A 14,238-nucleotide genomic window follows, 5' to 3' on the forward strand; every position below is an offset into this window, starting at 1 on the left:
ATCTGGGTTAGTGGGTATGAGTGCTATTGATATGGTCATTTAAGCGAGAAAGCAAGAATTATAGGAGTTGTTATTATGGATGGTGGGATTATAATCAAAGATCAAAGCTTTAGAATGACGTCAATTCATGGTGACATGTTATGTTGCTTTATTAAGAATAAAGTTAGTGTCGCGGTTAAGGTTGATGATTGTATTTGGCTTTCTGTTAGTAAGCCTCATGGTTGTAATCTATATTATATGCAGAATGAGTAATTTTATTATTAGTAAGATTAGATGGGTGTAGTCAAGTTTGATAAATTAAGCAAACAAGGAGTTGGTTTACTAGTTTATGTGTACCGTGTCTGCAATCATCCTTCTCCTGCAAACTTGGTTTTCTTGTCCACCACTTTCTTTTATTTCAACTTCTCATCCTCTTTAGTAGATTCATTATTTATATATCTTCAATTTCTAGTGGACATGTTGCACTCTCCATTAATTTGATCAGTTCGATGGTTAATTGTTGGTCCGTTTTCGAGAATTGTTGATCAGGTTTTCTAGTAAAAGGTAACACGATTTTACCGATCCTAATAATTTATTATTGTTCGAGGTTGTCTGAATTATATGTTAATGGCTATTCATGTACTGCGTTTTATATCGTCTGAAAATTTGTAACTGCGATGATTTTTATCTTACGAAGTATATAGTATTAATTGTATATTACTTTTGTTTGTTCGGTTAGTTGTATGTGAGATGGGTAGGCTAAGAGTTGGAGTAGCCAAAGATGCGAGTAGTACTCTATAAAATTTGGATATCGCTGAATTATATTTGGTTTAAAGGATAAGCGAAATCGGCAGGAGGATGACATCGGCTTACACATGATTCAGTGAGACTAATTCTAGCAGTAGACAAATTTGTGTACGGGATATTGGTTGCATCTTTAGGCATATTGTTAATGGGAAAATTAACATTGGTTTGACAATATCGATATTGAAATTGAGATGGAAATTGGTTACTGGTATTGAGTTATGGGGCCGTTGTGCCAAGTTATGTTTACGGTCCTGAGTGACCAAAGTTATTGAGTTATACTAATTTTTGAAGTAATTATACTATTTTCTTTATAATATGACAACTAAGCTTTGTTTTGGAAATTTTCTATTTATATAGCGTATCCGCTAAAATTCAAAGTCGTAAGACTAGAGGATTATAGTTTGGCTCATAACCCGCAGTGGTCAGCCGATTATAGTTTGGCTCATAACCCGCAGTGGCGAGCCGGACATACCAAAATGTCGAGGATTATAGTTTGGCTCATAACCCGCAGTGGCGAGCCGGGCATACTTTGTATGCCGAGGATTATAGGATGACTCATAACCCGCAGTGGTGAGCCGAGAATAAGAAAATGCCTTTATTAGTCGTATGAGGTAGAGTGAATCCTACCTCAGCCAGTTATTAGATACTCTTGTTAGCCACTAGATAATCTTGTTAGGCGCTAACATATAGAGGTGTACACATTAAGGCTATGGCCAGTCTTGTTAGCCCCTTAGTCTCGAGGAAGTAAGGCTCTTATGTGCTAGTTGAATTGTCTTATGACCAACCAACCATTTTGTAGTGAGAAAGTTAGTTCATTTGTTTTATCATTGGAAATACTAAACTAATTAAAGAATTCTCTCCTTCCTTTACTTTAGCTCTAATATTTAAATTGCCAAGAGGTAGTATCCATTATTTAGCTCGTGTTTATCCCATTTGGGCTACTTGTCATGGTGACGGTTTATTTTCAGGTGACTTTGACTTTCACTATTGTCAAAAGATTTTCAAGATGAGCTTTTGATTAAAGACTTTGTAAAAGTTTTATTTCATTTTGTATCATTTTGTATAAAAAGCATTTTGTAAAGAGACTTTGTATATTGATTATGAGACCCCCTTATTTCGGTAAATTTGTAATGAAAATGTAAATTTTTATTAGTCGAAAATCGGGGGTGTTACAGTATAGGTGATACTCGGCCGAGTAAGCAATCCTATAAAGCTCATGTTATAAGCCTGATCCCTCACCCATTCATCCCTACTGTCTGTCTTGGTCAACAGGGTCGGTCAACAGAGTCCTTGAATATCCTGGGTATTACAATCTCCCCCCCTTAAAAGAACTTCGTCCCCGAAGTTCAGCCCACACGCCACTCACCACAGGGTTACGCACTATGACACTATTCACCTACATAAAGGCGTACTAACTCAGACCATCCTGACACTACCACCACACCACATTTCTCAAACAACAATCATCCATCACAACTATTCTTCCAATTTTTACCGGCCATCAACTATCACACACAAAACTTACAAGAAATAATGAATTCATATGCAACCTCTTGTTAAAAGCAACACAACGACTAGCAAAACTACACAACTACAAAACAATACCCAACCACCACGGTATACGTCACAAAAGTACACGTCCCGCGCACCCATACAGAGTGGTTCAACGCACATTCATATCACTTAACTGTGACATAGATACAGCTTCAAGGAAACATAAGTGTAACTACAATAACCTGTAACATGAATGTAATTCCGAATACTAACATACATACATACATACATGTGATTTCAAGTATTATAGGCATAATTAAACATTTGTTTCCGCGACATTACTCTTCCCCTCTTAAAGGAACTTCGTCCCCGAAGTTCACCACTAATCACTTCCCATACCCACAATTAACACATACATCCTAACTGTAACATTACTCCCAGACTGTAATGACTTTAAATCATGTTATGAAACTTAACCTATGACTTTACCCAAATGTGATCCATAGCAACAAAAGTGACGACAATTAAGTAGTCTATATACATCTAAAGATGATGTTATCAAATGATAGCAACTTTATGCATTATCTGTTATTTTAGTCACAAACTGACCACCAGTTTCGCTCATCCAGTTGGACCTGTTATAATTGTAACCAACATATATACGGATAAGACTCCTGGCAGCTACAACATTTTCTTGTTATTGCGTTACCTTTCCATATTATTGAAAGACTCATGTATCACCTTGAATAATTTAAGTTCCTTGATGTCAACCACTGCCATATGAATAAACATTCAAAAATTGATATGTTATCCAAGCAATTGCATACCTGTGACGTGATCATAGTCCATCTTTTGGACAATTGATTACACTAAGCTACACTATGAAGCACCCACACACTCTGTCATACAAATGTTCACATAAACCTTACAATTTATAATTATCAAACACATAATGTCCCTGTAACAGTAATACTTGGCCGAGTATGAGTGGCTACTCGGTCGAGTAAGCTCTACTCCGTCGAGTATAATTGTATACTCGGCCGAGTAAGCGTTACTCGGTCGAGTAGTGTCTATACTCGGTCGAGCTGTGACAGGCAGAGAGCATTTGACGCAGTTCATGTTGGGAAATGTGTCCTCAACAATAGTGCGATCACATGATTTAAATATCATTAATAAATCTCATACTAAGAATACGTGAGGGACGATTCTTTATATAGTCGACTGACCGTCATTAATCGGTAATGATTGGCTAACTAGAGTTTGACATTACTGTCGTGTGACGGTGGTGGTCAGTTGATCCCTTTAGGTCACACCTATAGGATGAGGCACAAATAGATATTTAATTAATTGTATGTGATACAGATTAATTAATTCCTTAATAATGGGAGTGTTAATTTTGCGTCTTATTGTAATGTGATTAAATAAGATTTAATTTAGTATTTAAGTGTTAAATTGCTAAATTACTTGAGGATATATATATAAGTTTTGAGGTAGAGGTAATTAGTTATTTAAAGTTACAAGAAGTTGTGATTTTAACTAACTAATAATTATAAGACCCATTATATGTTGATATAATGGTAGTATACTACTCAAAAAGTGGAGTGTATATTATATTATTAATTGTGATATTTAAGTGTTAAATGATTACATTAATAATTAATTATGTAAGATAGTTAAACATATGACTTATAAGCATTTGTGGGACAAATGTCAAAAGGCAAAAATGGACCAAAATGGCTCCATTATTTCGGTCATATGGAAGAGCAAAAGATGCTCTTTTGTTTTTTTGTTGGTTTTTATTATAGGGTGATTGTGACTTAACATACAAGCTTTAATCAAACCTAATCTTACACTACACTACCTATACTAAACAAAAGAGCAAAAATAAAAAGAAAATATTCTCCCTTTTGCAAGAGAGCCACCGGTTTTGGTGCTCTATATATGAGCATTTGTTGCTCATTTTTGCACTATTGGTTTTTTTTCATTTTGCTTCATCTTTCCTCACATGCAAAGCCATAATACTCTCCAAAAATACTAATACTTATCATCTATTACTAGAGGTAATAATACTAGAAATATTAGTATTATGAAGGGTACATTTCTACTACATATCTAGTTAATATTAGTAGGAATTTTTGGGATTAATCTTGGATGCAACTTATTGGAGTGTCTTCTATACTTGGAGTCTTAGGAGGATCATCCATCATATTTAGCTCAAAAACTAGTGAAGGAAGGTGACCTTACTTGTGCCCATATTTTCGAACCTACTACCAATGTAAGGGACATTGTTTTTCTTATAAATCTTTTATTTTGTTATGCATGCACTAGATCTAAAGAACAAATAATTAACAAGTTAATTAGTTCATTATTAGAGGAGTCTAATAATAGGTATATGAACCTAACAAGTGGTATCAGAGCATAAGGATGTTGCATGCATAATCGGTTATTGTTTTTTCGAGTTAAAAGGTTAACATATAAAACTAAAAATTTGTGATTTATTAGTATAAGCCACGAAATCACCATGCATGTTATATATTCTGGTCCTAAAATTTTTTTAGGTCATTTTTATGATTTATGGAAATTTATTGTTCATTTTAATGATTTTTGGTCATTTTATTACATTTTTATGACTAAAATGGGAATCAAAATGCTAAAAATTGTTAAACTAAGTTTCTGACCTTGAAAATTTTATATGACCTCAAATGCATATTTTACAAGTTGTGTGTAAAATGTCGTATTAATTGGATTAATATTGCATGATTTATGATTTTTATGAGATAAAAATGGATTAAAAGAGGTAAAATGGTTAAAAATAGTTAAATTTCGAATTAAGCCATGATTTTTTAATATGATATCATATTCATAATTTAAAGAGAGTATGTAAATTTCGAGATTAAAAAATGTCATTTAGCATGATTTATGGATTTTTAGAGTAAAAATGGCATAAATAGTGACTATTTTAGAAAAATTAGCTAAACCCCGTATTTCATGTCTTGAGAAAATTATTTTAAGTTGAATTAATATCCCACTTATCATATCTAAGGTTGTTAAAATTATTGGAGTAATTTTTGGATGATTTAAATATTTTATGAGATAAAATCGATAAAATGCAACTATATTTTCTCAAAATTAATTCAAAAATTTTAACCATGATTTTTGACATTATGAGTGTCATGGAATTATTCCATAATGTTCAGAAATTTAAAATTCAAATTTTGAAATTTTTATAAATTAATTTGGATTTATTTCAGAAATATTATGATTTTAAGGTAAAAAATGAGCATAAAATTAAATCAAGTTGAATTATTGTCAAAAATTGAGTGATGACTAATTTTTGAGTCCTAAGAAGTGTTAGGATAATTAAATTGAGCTTAAATGTGATTTAAGTATTAATTAGTAATTTTAAAAGGTTATTATCACGCATTTCCATAAAACTGGGTTAAATGTACGACATAAGTTAAATAGGGCGATTTGGCACATCATTTGGCATGATAGGTACATATTATAATGCTGTATATTTCAATTGTTGAATGTCTTTTATTTATATAATTTTGAATTATGTAATTTTTTCTTAGTATGGCCTTAGTTTTAATCGATATTACCCGTAATGAAAGGGAATATTGATTCGGTTGTAATTAATGTGATCTCGTATCACTTTTATTTTTATTTTATTAGTTTTTCCATTTTACAAATGTATAATAGGAATAGCTTTGTATTATTATTATTATTTGTAATTATGGAGCATCTTCAAAGACGGTGCCATTCGGAAAGGTGATCCGACGAAGACGGTGTCTTGGGAGGCGTGCCACTTGAAGATTCAAGGGACCAAAGGAGTTGATTTCCGAATATGTAATAGATTATTTGATTTTTTATTTTAGGAAGGCCATACTAGGAATTTTATTTATTGCTTTGCATTTCTTTTAATATGTTGCATGCATTGCCAAATCGCCATAACTACACATGCATTTCATATCGAGTCATCGACCGTGTCAATTATAATTATCATAGTTCACCGCTTTAGTTCACTTAAAACGTGATAGATAATAAATTGACAAGACCTCTCACATATAATAATTGAGATATAGCCTTACCAAATAGTAGAACCCATGAAGTACCAATTTCATAAGGGAGTTAATCCGACTTCACCGTAATACAAACCTTGTTACATTGGCAAAGTGGGGTAGTAAAATGTTATTACATCGAAATTTGGATTGAGTTCAACGGAAGTATTCGTAACCGTAGTTGCATGTGTTCCGGGCTAAAGATGAAAATTAGAGTAATTTTTATCGACCGAGAGTTCTAAAAGTAGAATCGATTAAAGAGTTCATCCACCGAGTTATATTAATATGGGATGAATCGGCTCACCGTGCCCGTATTATTATGAATTTGGATCTCGGAATCATTTATATAGTTGGGTGGAGGTCACTATATAAATGCAATACTTGTAGTTATTAATTACGAGTATTATTAAAACGATAAATGTTTATTATTTCCTTCACTTCCTATTTTTGTAGTCGAAATCATTTTCACAATTGCAATGGCAACTCCAATTTCATCTAATAATTATACACCGATCACCATTAATTCATGGCTCCAATCATTCAATGAAAAATGCTCCTCGTATGACGATGACCCGATTAAAGAACTACGCTTTGGCATTGGTGAGGATGGAAATCTTTGTCTTTTTACTACTTCTACACCTCCCACTCACATACTCATGCCTACCTCTCAGGTAAGAGGATCATATGAGGGGAATCTCACAAATTCCAAGATATCCTTGTTTGATGAAACAAGGAGAAATATCAAATTAAGTGGGAGTTCTAGCAAGAGTATCCTTGCAACTAACAGGAGTATTGGTATTAACAACTGAAAGGCAAAGATAGGTAAGAAACCCAAATCCGATTGTGAATTGGATGTTGATAGTGAGACTACCACAAAACCAAGAAGGGTGCCCAATCTTACCATGAATGCCATTATTTTAATATCATGGGCCATTGGAAGCGTATTTTCCCCGAGTATTTGGAAGATATCAAGTTGGACTTATCACTCCAAGTGGGATTTGGAAATGTGGAAAAGCTAAACAAGAGTGATATGAATCTCCGACAAGGAAATGGAGCTAGGGTAGCTGCCACTTCAAGAGGGACTTATGTACTTGTTTTTTTGCTAATAGCTTTGAGTTATAATTTACATAATTGTTATTATGTACCCACTTAGTCTAAAACATTATTTCCATTTCTATGTGAGACATGAAAGGATTTATATTTTGTCATCAAAGACAATTATTGTATTTTGTTGAAAATTGACATGGATGTGAGCCATGTCACTTATCTTTATGATATACAAGTTTTAGACACTTCCAACTCAAGTAAAGATATCTTCATAATACAATCCAAAAGACTCATAACTAGTAATCCAAATGATTTGTACATTTGGCCTTTTCGATTAGGTTACATAAATGAGAAACGCATTAAAAGGCTCGTGATGACTAGATTTTGGACAATTTGATTTATCAATCATATGGAATATGAGAATCTTGTCTCCTTTGCAAAATGATTCGTACTACCTTTAGTGGTAAAGGAACGCGAGCAAGTGAACTGTTAGGACTAATACATGCCGATGTATTTGGTCAAATGAGCATCGCCATAAGGAGAATTTATGACTACTCGTCACTTTTACTGATAATTTAAGTAGATATAGGCATATTTACTCAATCAAATATAAAGTGAAGCATTTGAGAGATTTGAGAAATTTGTAAATGATGTAGAGAACAAATTGAAAAAAGTACTAAAGCATTACGATCCGATCGTAGTAGCAAAGATCTAAGTAATAAATTTGGTTTATTAAAGATGGATTATGACCTAGTGTCACTACCCATAAGATCAAACTAATATGAGTCAGGTTGAGTTGTTGAACTCACTTTTGGGGAATTTATTTTAATCTGGAGGGTCAACCAGGAGATACCTAAAATAGAGAGTCTATTTAACAAATGACATGGATCAGATTCGCATATTACGTGAATCAAACTGCCATAAAAGAGCTGGTCTTTTATGAGCTAATTCGTTAGTTTAGAGGAACTTCTAGTACTCCACTATATATATGTTTGTGTCTCACAAAGCTATCTCTTTAGAAGATAGAGCTATTTCTAAGAGATAGAGTGGGAGTAGATCGTCACAAACATGTCTTATAGTTAATATGTTACTTTGTGAAAGTAGTGGAACTATAATCTATAAAGATAGAGTGGGAGTATAGTTCAGTGGGAGTTTAGCACACATGTCTTGTTGTTAAAATATTGCTTTGCGAAAGTAATGGTATTGTCCTAAATCGACTATGTTACATACGAGTCATAGCATAACAATCCGAAAATTGTTACTCAAGAGTAGATTTACTTTAAGGCGAGGGTCTCCTCAAAAGTAAATAGAGCTTCAGAGTACATAAATGCATAAGATTTACATGAAAATGTTGATCAAGATAAATAGTGTTAGGAATTGCCGCATTTCATTTTAATGAAAAATGGCAAATAAAATTCGCTTTTCTAAAATGGGAATTTAGAGAAGGAAGTGTTTTAAACACAAAATCTTAGATGAAGATCTAAGAATCCTAAAATATTATGCGTAGATTTCTTAAGTGATCTTAGAATGATCTTAAGCAAGCATTAAAGGATTATACTTTTCGTTCATGTGATAATAGTGAATTATTTCATTCACATGATTAAAGAATCAAGATTATACATGAAGTTAAGTGGGAGCTAGAATTGTTTCTCCATGTCTTATATGTTGATAACATATTACTTATTAAGAATAATGTACCAATTCTCTCTTCTGGCAAGAGTGATTGGGAGACTAGGAAAAGGTGCAATATACTTTAGATTACCGAATCTATGTGAGAGTATATTGGCAAAGAGTTGAGAGTCTTATGAGGATAAGATCTTTCGTATCTGTTTAACATCAACAAGGATGAATGGGTTATTCATGTTGATGAAAGTGGAATTACTATGATAGAGTCATAGTTGTTCACTGAACCTATTAAGTTGTTGATCGCATGAAATCGATTGCTAATGTTTCCGCCATTAGAATGATCATGTATGCCAACAGACGCACATGTCATGGTGTGACATATGCTGAGAGCATAATAAGTCAATAAAAGGGATAATTCCAATGATATGGCTTGTGAAAGCCTTAAAGAACATCCTTGAGATTCTTGAGAAGAATTAAGGATTCGTTCATATGTTTGGATGATAAACTAAGTTACATGTTGAAGGGTTGCACAAAATTTAGTTTCCAAACCAAAAGGGATTTGTTAAAATCCTAGGATGTCTTATTGACTAAGGAGTAAGAGATTAGAAAAGTGTTTTAGTATCGCGCATTGCAAATTCTACAAAAGGAATCTAAGTAAATTGTGATAAAAGATCAACGTAGGGATTAAGGGTGAATCCCTCTATAAATGACTTTGTCACAAGTTATGCGATAACAGTAGGAGCATCTTTTAAGTTAAAGAGCCCAAGTCTAGTAAGAAGTCTAGACATATACTTGGATAAAATTCATGTCATTAAAGATGACACTGAAGGGAAGGAAATAGCAATTAATAAAGTTGGAATATATGGATATCGGGTATATCTACTTTCCAAGCTTTTATTGCATCTAAACTAGTGTTAATAATACACTAAAGATTATAGATATGAAGTAGTAATAGTGTATTGACTATTCATATGTGATAATCGCATTTATCGTTAGAGTTTTATTAAACTCACCCATTACTTTGTCGTATCCGAATGGGTTGTTGAGAACAAATTGAACCCCATTAAAGTGAACTGGATTGACATGGTTTTTGCCCCTAGTTACTTCTATGAGGTGACGTCTTGAAGTGACTAGAGTGTGATGCGATTGATGGCAAGTTCAAGTGCCATAGAGTCATATGGGATGACTAGTCGATCACATAGGCAGACTGTATGGGATACTCTGTCGAGCAGTGACCGCTTATAGAGTTCTGGTAATTCACAAAGCCTGGTCATGGCAAGAGCTACTATAGTATTCTTATGAGTCAATTCTTTTGACTAGAGACTATTCGCCCAAGTTGGCACAACATCTGATTAGCTTTGATTTATACTCTACGATTTCGTAAATGAGGTCAAACTGGGTATATTTTGGGTTATGATGGACTGTGGCTGAACGAAGGGAATAGGGCGATATGAATTGTCCACCCCTTGTCAGGGTTGTTTGAAATCTCAAGGCCATTCGAGGAGTAGTTAACTGGAAATGCGTGGCCACGCTCGGAAGGTATCTATGGCAGATAATTCCGGTCAGACAGTTACTCTCCAGATTGAGGAAACCACTTAAGATATGATCAAGTGTAAGTACGACCTGCAAGACACTTTGCATTGAGTGGGAGACTGTAATAGGACATGAGAATTGGTGACGCGCACTTGTCTCGGACAAGTGGGAGATTGTTGGGAAATGTGTCCTCAACAATAGTGCGATCACATGATTTAAATATCATTAATAAATCTCATACTAAGAATACGTGAGGGATGATTCTTTATATAGTCGACTGGCCGTCATTAATCGGTAATGATTGGCTAAATAGAGTTTGACATTACTATTGTGTGACGGTGGTGGTCAGTTGATCCCTTTAGGTCACACCTATAGGATGAGGCCCAAATAGATATTTAATTAATTGTATGTGATACAGATTAATTAATTCCTTAATAATGGGAGTGTTAATTTTGCATCTTATTGTAATGTGATTAAATAAGATTTAATTTAGTATTTAAGTGTTAAATTGCTAAATCACTTGAGGATATATATATATATATATATATATATATATATATATATATACATATATATATATATACATATATATATATATATATATACATATATATATATATATACATATATACATATATATATATATATATATATACATGTATATATATATATATATATATGTATATATATATATATAAGTTTTGAGGTAGAGGTAATTAGTTATTTAAAGTTACAAGAAGTTGTGATTTTAACTAACTAGTAATTATAAGACCCATTATATGTTGATATAATGGTATTATACTACTCAAAAAGTGGAGTGTATATTATATTATTAATTGTGATATTTAAGTGTTAAATGATTACATTAATAATTAATTATGTAAGATAGTTAAACATATGACCTATAAACATTTGTGGGACAAATGTCAAAAGGCAAAAATGGACCAAAATGGCTCCATTATTTCGGTCATATGGAAGAGCAAAAGATGCTCTTTTATTTTTTTGTTGGTTTTGATTAAAGGGTGATTGTGACTTAACATACAAGCTTTAATGTATTTTTGGAGAGTATTATGACTTTGCATGTGAGGAAAGAACAATAATAAAATAGGAATTTACACCCTCAGACTTACATGTTTGACGAAACGAGATGAACTAAGTTAACGTTTAGTGATGCTCGACTCGAATGTAGACGAAAGTGCCCTCTAGGAGGAAAGTGAATAAAGTTGATTGATGTGGAGTTGCTCAAATTGGTTGGTCATGTAAACGAGGCTGGTACTCAGAAAGATCCGAGCTTACGTGGTCGAATGTTCAAGCATGTAGACGCCAAAAAGTAAGAACGTGGTCTAGAATGCAAAGGGAGAAGAGAAGGGCGGACACTCGCGTGAGAAATATGAGAGACGAAGGTCCCTATTTATACTAATCACGGAAGAATTAGGGTTTTCGGAGAAACTTTGGAAGTGAATCTCGAAAAGATATGAAAAATACGTAGAAAAGGACTTGGGAAGAGGCGCAGCAGGCACTGCGTCTCTTCGAAGAGGCGCAGCACCTGTTGCGTCCTTTCCAAAGTGTTTTCCTCCTGCGGAAGAAAGATTTCCGCGTTTTAATTATGGAATAACGGATTAATCTTATTTTCCTTAATATTTTGTATGAATATTACGGGAAATATCTTACTGATGAGTGTCATTTATATGATGTTTTACACCCTATTTTATACGCATTTCAGAGCTCATTTATGTAGTTTATGCTACTATTTTCCCTATTTCCGTCTACTTTCGTGTTTTTGTATAAAATTGCAGAAATGTAAAGAATCCAACGGAAATTGAGCCGAATCCGTCCCTAAGTACTTAGCATTGCATTTGCCATGGAGTAAAGACTCGGGAAGCGAACTTGGTGCACATTTCAAGGCCGGAAAGACATATTTGCGAGAGTTTAGAAGCGAACTACCAGCTACAGTGGTCTATAGACTGACCGACATGGTCTATAGACTGTCAGAATGCTTCTCGACATTGCAGCCTTATTCAGATGGCTATATCTCGAGTTCTAAAGCATATAATCGAGTGATTCCAATTGGAGGTGAAAGCTTATCCTCTTAGCTTTCCAACGCCGCGTAGAACGCTTGATTTGACCAAGTAACGAAGAAATGGCAGCTGTTTTAAGATCGGTGCGCGCTGCAGGAATCATCAGAATGCAATTCTGTACAGCACTCTTGGTCGATCGACTGGTACAAATGGTCGATCGACCACCCCACGAGCTGATGCGCAAGTTAAAAGATCGATAATTCCAAAGCCTATTGTGATTAGGTTTAGGAATAAAGGTTACGCAGGATTATTCCTATATAACATAACCTTAGTTTTCGGAATAACGATCGAGTTTTCATCATTAAGTTCTGAAGATACAATTCAATATCCATTAGTTTAGTTTAGCTTTCCGTCAATAAAGTTTTCTTTGTATTCGGTTTTGTTCTTTCTCCTTCAATTCTCCCTACGGTATTTCTTTGTTCCTTCGTTTAATACTCGCTGCTTTAATTCGTAGTATAGAATTGCTAGATAGGATCCCAAAGCCATATTATTGATTCATGTTAGTTATTTGTTTAATTATTTCAATTATGAATTCTTATGCATTAATTCCGAATTTCATTGTTGTTATTATCGTTATTATGAGTAGCTAAATCAACCCCGCTAAGAGGTAGGGGAGCTATAGCGTAGATGGCATAAATTATAGGCGATTTCGACTCACGGTATGGTCGATCGACCGGTACCCATGGTCGATCGACTGGTTACGCGTCTGGTTTTGCTTTGTTTGTTTCGTTAAGTACTTTATCTTTCAATGAGACCGAAAGGAGACTTGATAGATGCTCAAACTTGACCATCCCATAGATCGAGAGATAGGAATGGACAATAATTAACGAATTAAAACGACTAAATTGTTAAGATCGAGAGATATTGTGATTTAGTTTGCATTAGGAATCATTAATCAAGAACGAGAGTTAGTATTAATGAGACTTAGGGATTAGTAGCATAGGCCAAAAGGTAGCTACTATTTGACATGGACCGAGAGGCATGTTTTCCCCATTCTTCGCGACCGTATTTCGAAGTTACCTAGGATTATGTGCCATCGCAGCTATAGTGAACCGACCGTCTTAGCTCCTTTTCATTATTTGTTTACTCTAAATTTTATTCTTTGCCTATTTATTTTTGCATTTTAGACTTAGATAAACTTTAATCCAAAACCCCCAGAAATTCATAGACTGAAATTAATAACAACTATTATCTCCCTACCTCCCTGCGGATCGACCCTTACTACCGCTTGCTAGTTGTAGTTTGGAATTTATAAATATTATTTTTGGTACTCACTTCGACAGGTATCAAATTTTGGCGCCGTTGCCGGGGAGGCAGCGCTAGTTTTATTTGTTTTTTATTTTAGTTTGTGTTTCGCCTCAAGGGAAGACTGAGTACCTTGAGGCAGTTCTTACCATTTCCTCTAGTGTTGTTTTAGGTCCTACAGGTCCTATCTACAGTACTTCAGAAGGGTGCACCCATGTTCCATTCTCAGGAGCAGCAGGTGCCGTTTTGTGGGAGATGCGGCGGAGCGGGACACACATCTGAGGCATGCAGGAGCCCTAAGGAGAAGATGTTTGCTTTTCATCAACTTCAGCTCGACAATTCATATAATTACGATCCTACTTCACCGT

This window comes from Silene latifolia, chromosome 9 (assembly GCF_048544455.1).
Source record: "Silene latifolia isolate original U9 population chromosome 9, ASM4854445v1, whole genome shotgun sequence".
Classification (NCBI taxonomy): domain Eukaryota; kingdom Viridiplantae; phylum Streptophyta; class Magnoliopsida; order Caryophyllales; family Caryophyllaceae; genus Silene; species Silene latifolia.